Below are 17970 nucleotides of genomic sequence, written 5' to 3' on the forward strand. Positions count from 1 at the left end.
TATAAGTTAACGATGGAAAAGTAAGTTTAATTTTTTCTAGCTTCTACAATTTTCCTTTTGTATTTTCAACATGAATTTTAAACAAAACAAGAAGGTCATGCTGGCCCTTAGTCGCTCACCTGAGAAGAGGGTTAAAATTGACAAAATTGAAATTTTGTATAAAAAAATTATTTTAAGCTGTAACGGTGATTTTTGTCAGCAGAACGTAACCATTTGTGTAAATTTTAAAGACGGCCACCAATCAACCATTTATGTATAGTTTCATCAAAATCGACCCGATAGTTAAGGAGTAGATGTTGTTTAAAAAAAATCTATTTCGAGCCCTGGCAGTCATTTTGTCCAGCAGACCGGAACAACTGGAGCAAATATTTAAGAAAACTATCCAATGATCATTCCCTGAATCATTAACCGAAAACACAATTTTATATTTTAGCACCACAGTAAGCTCAAATCATTTTAAAGTCCTGATATAACCTTGCTAGACACCAAGTTCCCAAGAATTATCTCATCTCATTCCAAACTATTGTTGTTGACTGGATCCAAATATTCTATATTCAAGTACAACGATCTTGACCTGACACGACCGAAAATGAATCCAATTGTGACCTTGACGCAAGGGTGACCGAAAGGAATCCCAAGAGTGGTATTTACAAAATCTTGCTATACACCAATATTTATTGGAATATCTCATTCCAAACTCTACTGACTGGAAACCTAATTCCTACATTTAGTAACAGTGACCTTGACCTTATTCCTAAGTGACCCATAAGCAATTTCAAACGAGGTCTTCTCATAAGTGTACTATATACCATGCGCCAGGTTGAATCTTTGACTATGGAGAGATGTAAGGCTGAATGGATCTGTCCGATTAATTGTACATAGGGTTCGGCAGGTAGGGGTCTAAATAAACTGAGAACTTATAGAACTTTTAAGCAAGAACATTTTTCAGAGGAGTACTGTAAGAAGATCTTGTTCTCTAGGCATAGGTCAGCGTTTTGTAAATTTAGGTGTGAGGAGCCCCTATTCGTATCGAAACGGGTATGAGATTAGATGAACGCCACTGTCCTTTTTTTAATGTACTTGAGAATGAAAAGCATGTTATTCTAGACTGCCCAGTATACGATGATTTTAGATCAGAATTACTCTCTAAGGCTGTTTTGAACGAACCTTCCTCAAAGATAACAAACTTGTATTTGTGTTCCTAGTCAACCATTAGTCAGAAAATGTGCCAAAAGGTTTTAATATTCTTCAACGTCGTCAATCTTACTTATGTATATAATAATTTGATATAGTACATGCTACTATACTTTTTATTTTTAATATGATATGCTTATTTATGGGAAATCAGTGTTTGTTTTTTGTTTGTTTTTTTCTTAAATTGTCCTTTATTTGTATAGTAATGTTTTGTTTTCTTTTTCTATGTTTTCTATGATGTTTGTTTTTACTTATTCTAATTTTTTTTTATTTGAAACTCAATTTACTAAAAAAACCGGCAGTTTTTAATCATATAAATAGATACATGTATATTTCTTTTCATTGATTTATAGTATCTGTACTGTGTAGTTAGTTATTATTTATAATTGGATATAATTTTATAATAAGTATGATATTTTATGGTGTTATTATGTTTTACTAGTGTCTTGTAATTCAATGATTGAATGGTCATGAATATTTTGTGTTTTATGTCTGCTTATGAATTTTACTTGTTGTACATGAATGAGACTTAAATAAATAATACTAGGTTTTATTGCACTTTCTCTTACAGGCCTAAATGCATTCCCAAATGAGATCTTCACATAAGCTTCAAATATACTAATTTTAATTGAACTTTTAAATTTCAAAAGCTAGTTTGAAACCGATTTTCTGATTATAATAACAGTTTGAGCCAATTGGCAAAAACAATCTAAAGCGAGGTCTTCACATGAGCTGACTGTACACAAAAATTCTTTTAATAACTCCATCCACTTTTTGACCGGAAACTGATTTTCTATTTAATAACATTGATATACTGTTGATTGTTTCTCTCTTTCTCAACTTTCTATCTTGTTTTTGTTATGATGATCATCGTTTTGTATGAAATATAGTTTTAACAAAAAGATTAATGTTTATTTTAATGAAAATTTTATTTCAAATTAATTAAGTCATCTGTCAAAACAAAAATATTTCATCATCAGTAGTCGGGGTTGTATTTGATATTTGTTAACTACAAAGTAACAGAGAAAATGAGATTATAGATTTTTTATTGAAATGTTAGTATGTTAGCAATGAAAACAAAATCTTAAAGGAAATAACGCTTGAATGTTACATAGCCATAAACAGTGCACAAACTTTTTATTTACATAAATAAGATGTAAAAGTATAAACAAAGAGATATTAGGTAAAAAACAAAATCCTGTGTCATTCTCTTCTTGTTTAAATGTATACGATAATTATTCTAACAACAATTTTTGAAGGTATTAGAGTTGTTTTTTGTTTTGTTTTGTTTTTTAAAAAAAGTGTAAAAAAATATCCTTACCGCCTGCGAGTTGCCTGAATCCCCGTCATCATTTCTATCTTGATCCTGAAAGATGAAGTCCGTATTAAATTACTTAGTTTTCAAAATTAATTTTCAAGATTTGAAACTTCAGATTTTAAACCGTAAATTTAGTTCACCTTTTAAAACTATAGCTCTTTTTACAAAAATGAAATTCGCCGTGTCAGAATCTAGATCAACTCATATCAAATAGAGAAAAAATAATCCCTAAAGAAAGCCCAAAACGACATAATTGAAAATGTTGCAGGCTCGGTTTGATTGGACGGTACTGTAGAGTGCAAACAACCGTCCATGACCCCTAGCACCGGCTTAAGCAGATTATGAAATGGTAAAATTTTGAATTTAGAAACATCCGCAGATATGTTCATACGGCGGTTATCATGGAACCTTCAATGTGACACTTGCGTGCCATTTCATGAAAGCGGTGTATGGTCCGACTGTAATAGAAAGCATGTGCCCTAAACGAGAAAACAATGTGCGGAAATAAATAAAATGGAATTTTGAAATGGGATCAGAGGTTATGAAGCCTGCATATCACAGATAAGACGTCAAAAGACAAAGTTAAAAAAGCAGACAACATATCCTAAGGGTGAGTCAACATTATTCAAGAAGGAATATTGGAGCCACACAACTAGAAAATGCCGCAAAGTTAAAAAAAAAACTAAAAGGTAAAACTAAAAATTACCACAATAATTTCAACAATAATGTCGTGCTGAACGATCTTTAATAATCGGAAATATAACATCTTTGAAGTTCAATTTTACTTTTGAAACGCTACAAATAGTTAAAAATGTTATAGTTTCAGCTTTCAATACAAGAGGGTCATGACGGCACTGATATCGCTTACTTGGTAATAAAGGCTATTAATGACAAGCCTCATTAAATATTGCTATGAACTAAAAGTTGATATAAGGACTCAGTCTTAAACTGATATCTAAAATTTATATCTATCAGTATTCATTACTGGAATTGTTTCAGAGATGATATGTCTAAGTGTTTACTATGTATACAGTTCAATGATCCCGCCACTCTACCGGTGTGGGGCCAATTTAGACCAAAGATCTATAATTTGAACACACGTGGTAGATATAATGAAAATCAATGACCCTCGAGAGGGAATATGATCAAACTTAACAGAGGTTCACTTTACATTGTTTCATACCAAATGTCATTCCTAAGTGGTAGTCTTTTTATTATATACTTATAAATAATATAAATATATATAAAATAATATATATGATATAATATATAAATATAAATAAAAATATCCTTACCGTCCGCGAGTTGCCTGAATCCCCGTCATAATTTCTATCTTGATCCTGAAAGATGAAGTCCGTATTAAATTACTTAGTTGCAGTACATAGAAACTGTAGCTCTTTACTTACTGATTTCAGTAAGTTCCCTTTGCCATGTTTTCATATTATTTTTATAAATCTTTCAGTATTTTTATTGCAAAATGTTTGATGTCATTCAATCCCATGTCACTCTAAGCCGTTTGTAAGGGGCTGTATAAAATTCAAAAAGCGCTGTCCAAACGCATGGAAAATCTGATAACGTTTTCGCGGAGTCGTGAATAATAGGTATATGTCCATTGGCAGAGAAACTATAAGGAGAGATATGTAGACCTAGGACTACTGCTATCAACATGATTATCAGATAGCGACAATATTATGCGGCAAAAGTGTGAAATAAAATTAAAACAACAGTTAATGATAAATAATAATAAAAAAAAAAATTTAAAAAAGAAACAAAAATCCGGTCGCATTTATTTATATGAAGTAAAGAAATATCGCATGAAGCAAGTATTCTTATCATGTTTCAAATAATCCATCAATAAGTATTATGTTGAAAATAAATGTGACTATGAACGTTACAAAGATAATTTAACGTTGTTGTTTTTGTTGTTGATAAGGGTCGTGACATGACATACTGTCATGGTACAAAATATTTGCCGCCTCTAACAATTTAAAGCCACGTACTTACAGTGCATAATCAAATAGAGAATAAACGACGAAAAATAATGATACGTCACAAAACAACAAGCGAGGTTTTACGCACGCGTAACATGGCTGCGAAGGAATGGTCAGCGGTGCACTGCATACTTTTAGAATAACCAAAAACTACTGCGTATACATATAGACGAATGTCTGTTTAGATCTACGAAGTTGTTGATATTAAAGGGGAAGCATAACGACACGAAAATTTCATTACAACGTACCAGTAGTACGTTTTGTGCTGAAACATGACGTGTTCTCATTAGTCAATGTCGTATTGTGCCAGGAATCCGACACCATGTATCTTATTTATATATAGACAGAGCTGACACGCTCGTAATGGTTTATCCTAATGCCTTGGACATTATCAATTTTATCCCAATTAAACGATATCTCAACTTTTAATAAGCAAATGACCAACAATAAAAATTCAAATTTGAGCATTTTAAACATATAGTATACATGTACATGTATATACGTCATTAAAGGCATCAGACCCGTTACCAAATCTACGCATGATTTTATTTTAGCCTGGTTCCACAATATTAAATCTCGGTAAACAACAGACAGTTGCACAGTCCATTATTTGTATACGGAGATAAGAGAACATTGTCTTTCCATTTGAGGTAAATGTAAATAAAAAATGTTTTGCAACAAAGCAAGAAATCTTACATTGGTCCTGAAGTGTAAATCTGATGAATGTAAATGTTTTAATTTACTTTTGTCGTATCATTCATTTACCAGTCTTGCAGTATCTTTTCTGTAAGGCCGATATGTTTATGTTATTACCATTACAAAGGAATTAGATATGCATCAATTATATTCTATGTTTCTTGTCTTAAAATGTGGCAAGACTCGTGAATATATCCAGTACATGTATATATTTAACCTATTATTTGATAAAAATAATTATACAATTTCACATAGGTTTAAAACTTTAAACATTCATCAAATATATGTTTTGGATTACATCTATATCAACTGATACTATACATAAACACAATATTAATGTATTTATACTTGAAGAGTTTGTCGTTATGACCTTCAGCAGAAATAAAAACCGCAGAATATTTCTCCATGTTATGTGTTTGAACCTGTTCCGGTATGTGTCCTACATTATCGTTGCACCGGTTAGATGGCGGTTGGTTGAAAAACGTGGTTAGGAAAAATGACTATTGTAGTGTTTTCTAGTCATTACAAAGAACATTTAGATGTTTGACTTGACGAATAATCGTTACGTATGTCGGAAAGCAATAAGAAAAAGCGTCGAAGGTGTCGTAATAAGGGATCAACGGGTAGCGAAACAGAAGATACGTCGGTAAAAATTGCCACCGGTGTTGAGGTAAAAAATGCCAGCACAATTATATCTCCATTGCTTACGAAGAAAAGTCAACAAACTAGTCATAATGAAACTTGTGTACCAGCAAGCTTGTCTGGGACTGTAACTTCAACAAAAATTACAACTGAAAGTATGCTGTCTGACAAGTATGATGTCTGATAAATATGACTCGATAATTTGTTCCTCAAAAGATAACAATGAGGCAATAGAGGCTATACAGGGTGAGCTAAAAAAAAGTAAATGACATAAATAAAATATCGAAGAAGAAAATCAGATCTACAAAATTACATTAGAGATCTGCGTTGTAGTTCCATGAGGAACAATATTGTGATTCTAGGTATATCGGAGCACCCAAAATACATACATGATAGTCCTGATTCAGTCTATTCTATGACAACAATTTCTGACAGTAACAACATGCAATTGGATGCATCCCCCAATGACGATGACCATACATATATAACTGAGGGACATAGTGCACACGCAGCTGACAGTGGCCATTTATTAGGTTCTACAAATCAACAGAGAAGGGTTCATACGCGAGTGCTGCAGCACCTGAAAACTGTATTGCTAAAGTTTACCAATTTTGTGAACAAATTCTCAACATTAAGAATGCAAATAGAGTGAAATAAGAATCCCTAAAGAAAGCCCAACGCGACAAAATTGAAAATGTTGCAGGCTCGGTTTGATTGAGCCTGTTCATGGACGGTACTGTCAAGTGCAAACTACCGTCCACGCGCCCAAGCACCGGCTTAAGCAGCATGAACTGGTAAATTTTGAATTTTGAAACATCCGCAGATGTGTTCATATGGTGGTTATCATGGAACCTTCAATGTGACACGTTAGTGCCATTCCATTAAAAGCGGCATATGGTCCCCAAGTAAAAACAATGCGTGTGCCCTAAACGAGAAAACAATGGGCGGAACTAAACATATCCTAAGGGTGAATATACAGTATTCAAGTAGGAATAATGGAACCACCCAAGTTGAAAAAGGCCAAATAGAAGAAACTAAAAGTACCACATAACATGTATACACATCAATTATGTCGTGCAGAACGATCTTCAAGGATCGAAAATATAACATCATTGATTAAATGTACGGGGAGACTTTTTAAATTTTTGAAATTAATTTTGAATGTTAAGTACCAAACAACGAATGCAGCTGTCTATGGTGAGCTTGGTAAAGCGCCTCTTGATATCTTAAGAAATGAAAGAATTCTTAAGTATTGGTGTAAGATTGTTTGGTCTCCGGATACATTAATTCATAAATGTTTTATGTATGATAAGCTTAATCTGGTGAAAGATTAATAGGCCCTAAGGGTTAAATCACTGTTAGATGATTTGGGTTTCAGTTATTTATGGAATAATGTGTCTGTAACTGACCTTCAATTAAGTAAAGTAATAGAATGCCTTTACAGTCAATTTTTGTAAGATTTTTTTTTGGCACTTAAGACACTATGCCTAGACTTCTTCCATATAAAGTTAGAAAAAGAAGTTTTGATATTGAAAAAACATTTGTTATGTGTTAAGGTGAATATGCATAGAATAGCATTAACTAGACTGCGGTGCTCTATTCAAAAACTTGCAATCGGAGAGGGTCTTTATCGAAACATTGATAGGGCGGATAGGAAATGTATCTTTTGTAACATAAATTTCATAGAAGACGAGTATTATTTTGTACTTGTTTGTCCGTTGCATCGTACTATAAGAGATCAATGTGACCCAAAATATCATTGCCATTGGCCAACTACTCAGAAATTTCAAACACTGTTAACTTGCAGTCAATCTGGTTTGTTATGTAAGCTTGCTAAATATGTCGTCTTCTTGGCTGATAATAAACGTACTAGTCTTATTGCTCAGTAGTAATGGCATAGATGTAAGAAACATTGTTGATGCAGTCAGAAAGTAATGCTGCAGTATTTTTTGTTGCATACATACAATTGTTACTACAATTCTTTTTAAGATAAGCACATACGTATAAGGTAGGTCACTCCAACAATATGATGCATAAATGTAATAAAGAAACCAGAATGTCACCCTTCGTTTTAGACTTTGTTCTATATGTACATGTAATTGTGATCAATAAGTAAATCGTTCTTATTTTTTCTGATACCATACAGTAACTTTGCTGAAGAAGCATAGCTTTAACTTATTATATAAACCAGTATTTGAATACAACGGCTTATGTAGGTGGCTGAAATGATAATTTTAAAGTAACCAAGTTAAATTAATATCCAAATGTGCATACATAATTTACAGGTTTAATATCCTTTACTGACCTATCTGGAGCCGGTGTGTACAGATATTAGTAGACATACTTAATTGTTCATAGTGTCATGTGAATTGATTATGTATGTTTATATATAACCATGCTCTTCTCAAATATTGTAACCGCCGTCATCATGTTAAAGGCGACGAACATGTAATGTTCAATGCTGAATAAAGAATTGAAATGTGTTCAATGCTGAATAAAGAATTGAAATGAATTGATTATTATCTGTTTCGTCTAAATTAATAACGACCAGCGGATTATAACGGTTGGCGGGTCATCGAGTTTGATAAAAAATGATGTCGACTAAACCATTTAACCCTTACACTGCTAAATAATCGTCGTATACTTTAATTGTTGTCTGATTGATGTTTAATTTGTATCAATTATCTTAAATTGATGATACTACGGGGTATATTTTTCACACGTCATTTCACCGTTGATCAATATATGCATACTTTTCTATTGTTGCGCAATATATTTGTTTGCAGAAAACAATAAATTTGTTTGTAATTACTGTACAGTTTGTAGGTGATGACGATAAACAAATGCGAATGTGTACATGCAAATTATTTGTAGAGTAATGTGACTAAGACTGTGATAAGATGAGCCTTAGAATTTAAAACACGTTTTGTCCAAAGAATGTGCCGCGGAAATAAAGTCCGCAGAAAATAAAAACATGCCAAAATTTGGAAAAACCGCAGAATTTGGAGCCCGCAGAAAATAAAAACACTTATACGGTATTATATACCTCTTAATTAGGTTCGAAATTTTAAATACCATTTTCAAAAACTATACTGGCTGTAAACTTATCTTTATGTCAAAAGCTTATCTGGATATCGTGTCAAAGCGAAAAAGTACAAAGTAACTGCAGTTTCGTGACTAAATTTGTTCAATAAAGTTATAATAAAATGTAAATTAGTTATGTCTTGTATCACTTGCTGAGGCAGTATCAAGTTTTTGAAAGTACATGAATATTAAATGTTTACAATTTTCGCCAGATGGACTTGGAAGTTATGTTATAGTTTTTTCCCTAATATAAAAATTTATGGTATCAATAAGTCTACAACAGAATATTATATAAGCATACGTATTCATTCTATTGATAAAAATATTTTTCCAAACACTATTAAATATTAATAGTTTTGATGATCGTACGTTTTATTTAATGAAACTTTAACCTCAAATTAATTCAATCATCCTTCAAAACAAAATATTTAATCATCAGGAGACGGGATTGTATTTGATATTTGTTTACTACAAAGTAACAATGAAGTTGAGATTATAGATTCATATTTAAGTTATCGTGTGTTAGAAGTGAAAGGGATGTATTAAAAGAAATAGTGCTTGAAATTCACATAGGCAGGAAAAGAGCACATAGTTTTAATTTGCATTAATAAGATATAAAAGTATAAGCAAAATGACGATTTATTGAGCTGCGGTCTCACTTACTTTCCGGATCATCCCGTGCGTTACCGGCAGAATACGGATGTACTCCGATTGTTCCCGGTCGTACCCAGGATCACCCCGGACGTCTCCCGGGGCTCTGCCGGGATGTAAGACTGCAGCTTTAGATTAAAAATAAACACCTTTGTCTTTTTTCTTTGTTTAAATGTATACATTTGTGAACTATGTAGTCACGTGATGAATATGACGGACGTGTTTTTTCAACTCCGGATTTGATCTCTCGAATTTTCGAAAAAAAAACACTCGTTATATCATAATATTTAATAACAAGATTATTGAATTATGTGTGCTTTGTGATGAGAAACTAAAACCAAACTAATATCATTCTGAATATCCACCGGATGGGATCTTTTTTTAGAAATCAATATTTTTCTTTCGATGTTTTTTTGAATTCCTTTGTTTGAATGGGCACCAAAAAAGGTACGAAAAAGAGAATCAAGTCTGAATCTTCGCCAAAATACGATATCGACCAGCCAGGTAAACGTTCTACAATGACTGATCAAACATCATCGGCAGTGCCATCCCCAGGTATGTCTGGAAGGCTTCTATCGCAGATTCCACCCTACGCTGGAAATTATTTTCCCACACCTCCCCCTCAATATAATAATCAACAATCTCAGTCTTTACAACAGTTATCGCCATGTCAACCTAACTACAATGTATAGCCAAATGATATGGGAAAAGTTAGAAGCTATGGACCAGAGGTTAAAAAAGCTTGACTATTGAAACACAAATATCTGCACTGTCACATAAACTGAACTTAATGGACACGCGTGTCTCATCTCTTGAGCAGAAGTCGCTTGATCTAAATATACAGGTCCAAAGCATTGAAACTAGCAGATAGATAGATAAATACTTTATTTCCTCTAATGTACATGAAGAGCTGAACATATATATACAAACATATAAGTACAAAAATTAACAAAACAGTTTAACAGCTAGACACAATAATAACATGTAATCAAATATATAACTGTAAACATAAAGCAATATCAATTTACAGAAAACAGCAATTCAGAAATCAAAATTTTTACCATATTTCTAGAAGCATACTCATATTTAAGGTAAATAGATAAGTACGTAAGCTAACAGACAGATACATAATTATTGATTGATTGAATAAACCATAGAAATGTATCTTAATGTCAGCTCTGTATTACAGCTTAAAAGAATTTGTCAGAATGCTTGTAATTATTCTGAGGAGTACAGATAATTATAATTATCAGTCTTGCTCTTGATATTATTGGTAAGTAATTTCATCCAAAAATATATGATATATATTAAAAAAGCATTTAAATTTCGTTCTATATGTGAGACAATCTTGTTCGAAACGAAAGTTAACAAGAGACCTCAACTAGAAATACATTTTCTATTGTACTTTTTTAACAGTCTATTAAACCTGATTCAATTTGATTACTGATTCTAATGTTGTACAATACTTATCGGATAGTTTAATGTTTAATTGTATAGATATCAAAAACTCATCTTGCCGAAAACATATAGACTCGAAATACAAGATCAGAAATATCTTTGTTCATTGTAGTGATATGAAGTATAATTTATTTATATAAAGATTTGGCTTACAACATTATGATTAACTTAAGTGTGTATACATACATATTACTATGAGTTAGTTTACAATATAGAACAATCTTATGCAACAGGAATGGGGAAAAACAACAAGCAAACAAACATTTAAATAATAACAACGACTCATACGTGTGTGCCATACATAGATTGAAGGTAAAACACCGTAACTATAAGATTGTTTCATTTCTTACGTCACTGAATAATCAAAGTATACATTGTACTCATACAATAGACATTTGTATCATTAATTCTACACAATTGTGTCATTCCCGCGTGTTACCTATTCTTTCAATCAATATTTATAATGCATTATTTTAAACAAATAAAACTATTGATTATATTTAAAGACATCTTTAAACAGTAAATACATAACTCTAAGTGGGGTAAACTGCCCATCTCTCGCATTTTCTAATGTTATAGTGAGGATTTCGTCAAGTTGGCACTCGCGTGTCAACATTATCCACCTAATATAGAAGTAAATTCCGCGAGAATTTATAACATAGTTCCATATGTATGTACGCGGTCTAAGTAATTTCAGGCAAAAGTTCATAATATGATCAAGTAAATTTTCACATAATATTGAGCACAATGGGCAAAGTTCAGTATATCTCCTGGAGACTGTTTTCCCTATAACTGACGCTACTATATAACACATGGGACGTAACTCTGATGTACTTATGGTAATTGACCATATTTCAGATGTATTACAAGGTGTTGGTAAGTAATTCACTGCGCCCGGTCTTTGGTGCAATAAAGCCTCTGTCCTACCTTGTTTCGATGCTATAAGTACTTGTTTATGTAACATGTTTTTCCAAACATTCTTTGACGGAAATTCATCAGTTCTTACGAAGTTGTTTAACACAGTCAGGAGGTTATATTTTTGTAACAATTTGTAGGAATCCGGTATAAAGCCAACGTACTGCCTGTCATTGTTTAGAAAACTAAATAACCGATTGAGGAATACTTTTTTGCCAAGTATCTACATGGAAGGCGGCATAACTGCCCTAGAAACGTCAGTTTTCTAAATTCGACATTGATTTCTATTGAATTCATGTCCAATGCAGCTAAGGTGTATTGCATGCATGTACTCATTGCAAATGACTGGATAGTTTTTAGACAGAATCGATGCGATTTATTTAGATTTTCAATATCACTGTCTGTATAGTTATTCCATAACTCACAGCCATAGAGAGCTCTAGGCAATATTATTGAAGAGTAAATTATTTTAAAAGTAATCGGAGATAAACCGTTAGGATGAAGACCACTGTTTGTAATACTAAAATAGGTACCACGCAATTTTACACTTGCGTCTTCTATTGATTTTTTTAGTTGCAAAAATCTATTACAGTCAATTCCAAGATGAGTATAGTTGTCTACCTCATGGATCGTTTGTGTACCAAGTGTCCATATTCTTTGGAGATTTTCCGAGTTTTCTTCATTGAATACAATTATGCCGCATTTATTGACATTTACTCGAAACGCCACTTTAAGGAATATCTGTTACAAATTGATAACATCATGTCCAGTCCATGCTTTAAAAATGATACTAGTACCATATCGTCTGCTACTGTTGATGAAGATACATGTATATTCGAGTTGTAAATGTAGAAACCAAGTCCACTTGATTCAAGTTTATTAATAAGTCCATTTACAAAATAAATGTATATAAAGAAGATAAAGCATTGGTGAGCTTTTACTTCCTTGTCTGGTTCCCTGCAAAATTGGGAAAATGTCTGATATATATCCCTGATTCCGGACATAACTAAAAATATTCCGGTAAATTTCTTTAAATGCTAATAATGATGTGTCATCGACACAAGCCTCTATCAGCTTATACAATATTCCATCATGCCAGACTCGGTCAAAAGCCTGACGTCCGTCTAAAAAACACACGTATAGTTTGCTGTTGTATTCTCGAGAATAATGCACACATTCGCGTAAAACAAATGACGTCATTAGGCAACCTAACTGCTCCTGAAACCCTCCTTGTTGGACATTCAATTTTGACGTGAGGTGTTCTTTACATCGACTCATAACAACCATTTCAAACATTTTCAGGATTGTTGATGTTAATGATATTGCCCTATAATTGTTGGGATCGTCTTTTCGTTTCTTTCCTCCTTTATGCAATGTTATTATGATTCCCTTTTTCATTTCATCTGGTATGTATGATAATCTCAGCATATATGAAAAAATGTTGGCAAGTATAGGAGAGAGAATATCACGTGCTAAGATGAGATGTTCATAATACACATTATCGTGACCACAGGCTTTCCCTTTCGGGCATGATAGAAGCACACTGTTTGCGTGAGAACAGTAGTAGATACATCCGGGGAAATAGTTTCAATTGTTGATTGTAAGGTACTGTTTACATGTTGGTACCAATCCGCGTCAAAGTCTCAGACTGCATTTACAGACGGCGAATACAGGTCTTTAAAGTAGAGTCCCCATTGTTCTGTTAAGTCTTGTTTATCCCTGAAAATAGTGTAATTAAATTTTATTCCAGCTCCTGATGAGCATTTTGATGAATTTTTACGAGAATTAAGAATTTTCAAGAATTTCTCGGAATCTGCCTCGGCTGTTTTGTCAATTTCATGATCTAATTGTCTAAGATACTGATTCACATGGTAAATATGCAAGCGTTTAAAGTCACGTTTGGCATTTTTATACTCAATATAAAAGAGGTTTGTTATATCTCGGGGCCGACCTTCCCGACATCACAATCTACTTTTTTCTTTCATATGAGTGTGCGCGTTCTCAAGTTTAATACTCCAGTAGGGTTTAAGGTATTGTTTATACTTTGATACCGGGAGACATGCGGATGACTCTGTTATTACCTTAATAACGGTCGTATATGCATTATCGACATCTGACCGATTTCACTCACAATGTTTCAGTCGAAGCAATTCACTGTTGGCTTTAATAGCAGATACATAATCATCTTTGTCACTCTCTTTGACTCCTTTCCAGTTTATTTTGGATACAGTTTCTACAACTTTCAGCCTTGTGTCACTTAAATTGCTGTTCGTAGTAAATTCTAGTGATGTAACGATAGGCCTATGGCGGGAAACGTTGAGGGCATCATCATCAAGAATTTCACAGCATTTTACATAATCTATAGTTTCAACTGGCATACATATATGATCAATGAGTGAAAAGTAACGATCATCATAAGAAACATATGAGTACTTAGCTCCTTTACAACTGTCTAGTTTGTTTAAAGAAAGATAATTAGTATTATACAAAAAATTACAAAATAGCTGTTCTCTGGTGCTACTGCTATCAGTTTTAACATCAGTATTAACATCACCTATAAAATTGGTATACCACTTTCTCTATACATAAACCATAAGTTATATAGTTTGTCAATGTAGCGTCTAAATGACTCAATAGAGTGGTTAGAGCATGGTAGATATAACTGAAATACGAACATATATAAATCAGGTTGTATTTGTACCTGTATACCAATAATACAATCATCGTCTAAAGGTAATGGTGTTACACGCATATCAAGTCTTTTATGCCAAAGAATAGCTACACCACCATTACCTATTTTGCGATTACTAAGTTATGCTAAACTATAGTCTGAAACTGCATGACATCTATATTCACCAGTCAAAGAATTTAGAAAGAATAAATTATGTTCATAAAGCCAATGTTCTGACAGTCCACATATATCTATATTATAGTTTAACAATGTATCACAGAGATAAGATGCAGACGACAATACGCCAGTAGCGTTCCAAGTCATTACTTTAAGATCAATATTAGAGCTCATCATAAGTCTACGTCGGGTGTTAATATGCTATACTTATTAAAGTCACTAAATGGGGGCCAATCAATCGTTACCGGTTTTGTACAAATCACCATATCCTGATGTCGTCTGCTTCGGTTCGTTAAAGCCTCGTTCCCATATAGATTCTTCTGTTGGATTTCTGCACGTGACATCCAAGTTTCACAAGTTATACCTTTTGGCCAAAATCCTGGATCTAAGACTAAGTCCGCGTTTTCATTTGCTTCCACATTTAAACGGACAATAACTTTCTCGATTGCCTCATCAGGAATTTACGAATCATTGTCACCGTTGCGCCCCTGCTTGTCACAAAATTAGTCAGGTATTTAATTGACACCGATTTATTGAATCCACCAACAAAAAACTTTTTCGTCGGACTTGTTTGGTGCCAGTCAAAAGTATCATATTGTCGCAAGTCTCGCTCTTTGCGAGATGTAACACGAACAGGTATTGCGGTCATTTTAAGAAACGTTGACGCACGATTTGTACACAGTTGACTTTTGCTCTGCACGTGCTTCTCTATATCCGCCGTGATCGTACTACCATTTTTTATGATTGATGGTCTTAATGAAGGCACATTTTGGTTTGTAGATTTATTATTAGTATTTTTCTCTGCATTATAATCACTTTGTCGGGAGGGTATACTATACGAGCGGGTTGTGGGCTGTTTCTGCTGTGGGTAATTAGAAATAGATTGTTTCTTTTTTTTATTTAGATATACTTTAAGTTGAGAGACACAGACTTCAGGCGCGGTTACATTGTCACCAACATTTGTGGTTTTCGCGGACGATTCGCTTGAGATCTCAGTGCTGTCGTTTGAATTGATATAAACAGATGCCTTATTATAATTTTCAAGAGCGCAATTTAGACTATGGTAATCATGCACACTACATTTGGCAATCTTGACTACACCGGGACTATCAACAAAATCTTTAAGTGCGCTTATTCTCTCAATAACACTGTCAAGACTACTGTTGAGAGAAGCGTTAAACGACACGTGGTCAAAATTTGACAGACTAGTGGCTATACACTCAGCAATAGACTTTTGGCAATTTGTTATATCCTGTCGTATGCCTTGAACTGTGTCAAAAATACAAGTTACTTGCTCTTTTTTGAAGCTTTTCATTAGCATGATTTGTTTGTTTTATGATCAGTAGGTCTGCTTTTAGGTTAGATACTGTATTTTTCAGCAATTCCAGCTCTATGTTACACTAACAGCTATTGGAAGGTTTTGATTGTTGAATCGGATAAGACTGGGAGCATCCGCGCTTTTTAGCCTCACTCAACATTTCTTTAATTAGTCCAAAATCTTCCCCATCCATGACTGATAGCAACGTGTGAATGTCATTGGCAAGTTTTACTGAGATCGGATCTCCTTTCCCTCTATAGACCCGCCTTTTCAGTTCAGAATTTAAGTCAAATGGAAAATCTTCATTTGATTTAAGAGCTTCGAATAATCGCAGCCTTGTGTTTTCTAAATCTGTCTCACTAGAGGCGTAATCTTTGAGAATAGTAGACACAAAAGTTATTGATGGCATTCCACGAAACATATCTACAAGCCTGTTATATTCATGAAGAAATGCATCACTGTTATTGCCTGCGTCAATATAGAAGCTGTTCATTAAAGAGGGTGCTTCACGTATACTGTCATCTGTTGTTGTGACGTCACTCGAGATTACCGGTAATTTAACCTCGGTATTATCATTTACTGTCAGTGGTTCGGATTCCGCATTAGGATTAATCTCCATCATACTGATTTTACTGATCAGTGGTCACCAATAGCCGTTATGCCCTCAGGCAATATGGAAAATTGTCCAGCTTGACCCCTCTCTATATAACTATTTAGGCAATATGTACTATTAATTCATTGAAATGTCGGAACTTTTGTGAAATCAAGAATAGTACCTCTTAAATATATCCAAAGTCCTATGTCGTTTCTCCAGTCTAATTATGATATAATTATGATACAATTCTACACTCATAGAAGTTAAATGTGCTTGAAATTTTAAATAAATATTTTAAATCCATGAGAGCAATATAAAAACACGTCCGACATTACCGGAAGCGGAAACTATCTCATAACGTGCGATGAAATTAAATCTAAACAGACTGCAATAGATAAAAAAAATAAACTCTAATTCCCAAAAGCTACAAAATGTCACCACGGATTATTAGCGTATTTCGGAGGAGCTGTTAGATTTACAGACGAAATCCATCAGGGATAACCTACTCTTTTATAACTTTAAAGAATGCGATACATTTGAGGAGAGAAAAGGTGAGAATTGTTCAAAAAAGTGCTCGAATTTTGTGAGAATGACCTAAATATTGAAGGGGCTGCGTCATCAATTAAGATCAACAAAGCGCATCGTATCGGAAAATATGAGAGCAACAAAACCCGCCCGATAGTGGTAAACTTCAGTCACACAGTCATCTGATTAGTATCCTAAAGAAATCCAAGAACGTAGAAAGAAACTTATTCCAGAGCTTATAAAAGCAAAAACGCAAAGTTAACCTGCGGTTCTAGTATATGACAAGCTCTATATTGATGGAAGACGTTTTATTCGCTACAACCGACTAGGAAAAAGCTAGATGACCCAGAGTTTTTGAACTTTGTAAACTCTTATGACAAAAACATGGAACTCAAAAATTGCTGATATTAATTAAGAAGGTTATGAATCTTTTGTATGTCCTCGTCCAAAAACTAACAAAAGAGCAAAACGCTTTAGTGGTGGCATCATTGTATATTAAAAACACGAATACGTGAACAAATTAGAATTTGTTTATTTAAATCATAAAGGTATACTTTGGTTTAAATTAAATGCAGAATGTTTCGGCTCTTTAAATGATTTATATTTTTGTACTTGTTACATTCCTCCTGAAGAGTCGAAAGTTTACAAAAATGATTCTTCGTTGGATTGAATCAACATTATTATAAGTTAAATAATCTCATAACCATATAGTTATTACAAATGTTTTCCTAACAT

At 33.4% G+C, this 17970-nt stretch overlaps 1 long non-coding RNA gene across 1 annotated transcript in view; it reads right to left on the bottom strand.

Moving 5' to 3' along the window:
- The window catches only part of LOC132734545 (uncharacterized), a 47201-nt gene that overhangs the window by 17446 nt on the left and 11785 nt on the right, over positions 1 to 17970 (bottom strand). Inside the window, exons 4-5 of the long non-coding RNA XR_009626337.1 lie at positions 3808 to 3852; positions 2516 to 2560 (exon numbers count right to left, since the gene is read on the bottom strand). This is a non-coding gene — a long non-coding RNA (uncharacterized LOC132734545). The remainder of the gene's footprint in view (positions 1 to 2515; positions 2561 to 3807; positions 3853 to 17970) is intronic.

This window comes from Ruditapes philippinarum, unplaced genomic scaffold (assembly GCF_026571515.1).
Source record: "Ruditapes philippinarum isolate M1 unplaced genomic scaffold, ASM2657151v2 ctg4498_1_1_1_1, whole genome shotgun sequence".
NCBI lineage: Eukaryota > Metazoa > Mollusca > Bivalvia > Venerida > Veneridae > Ruditapes > Ruditapes philippinarum.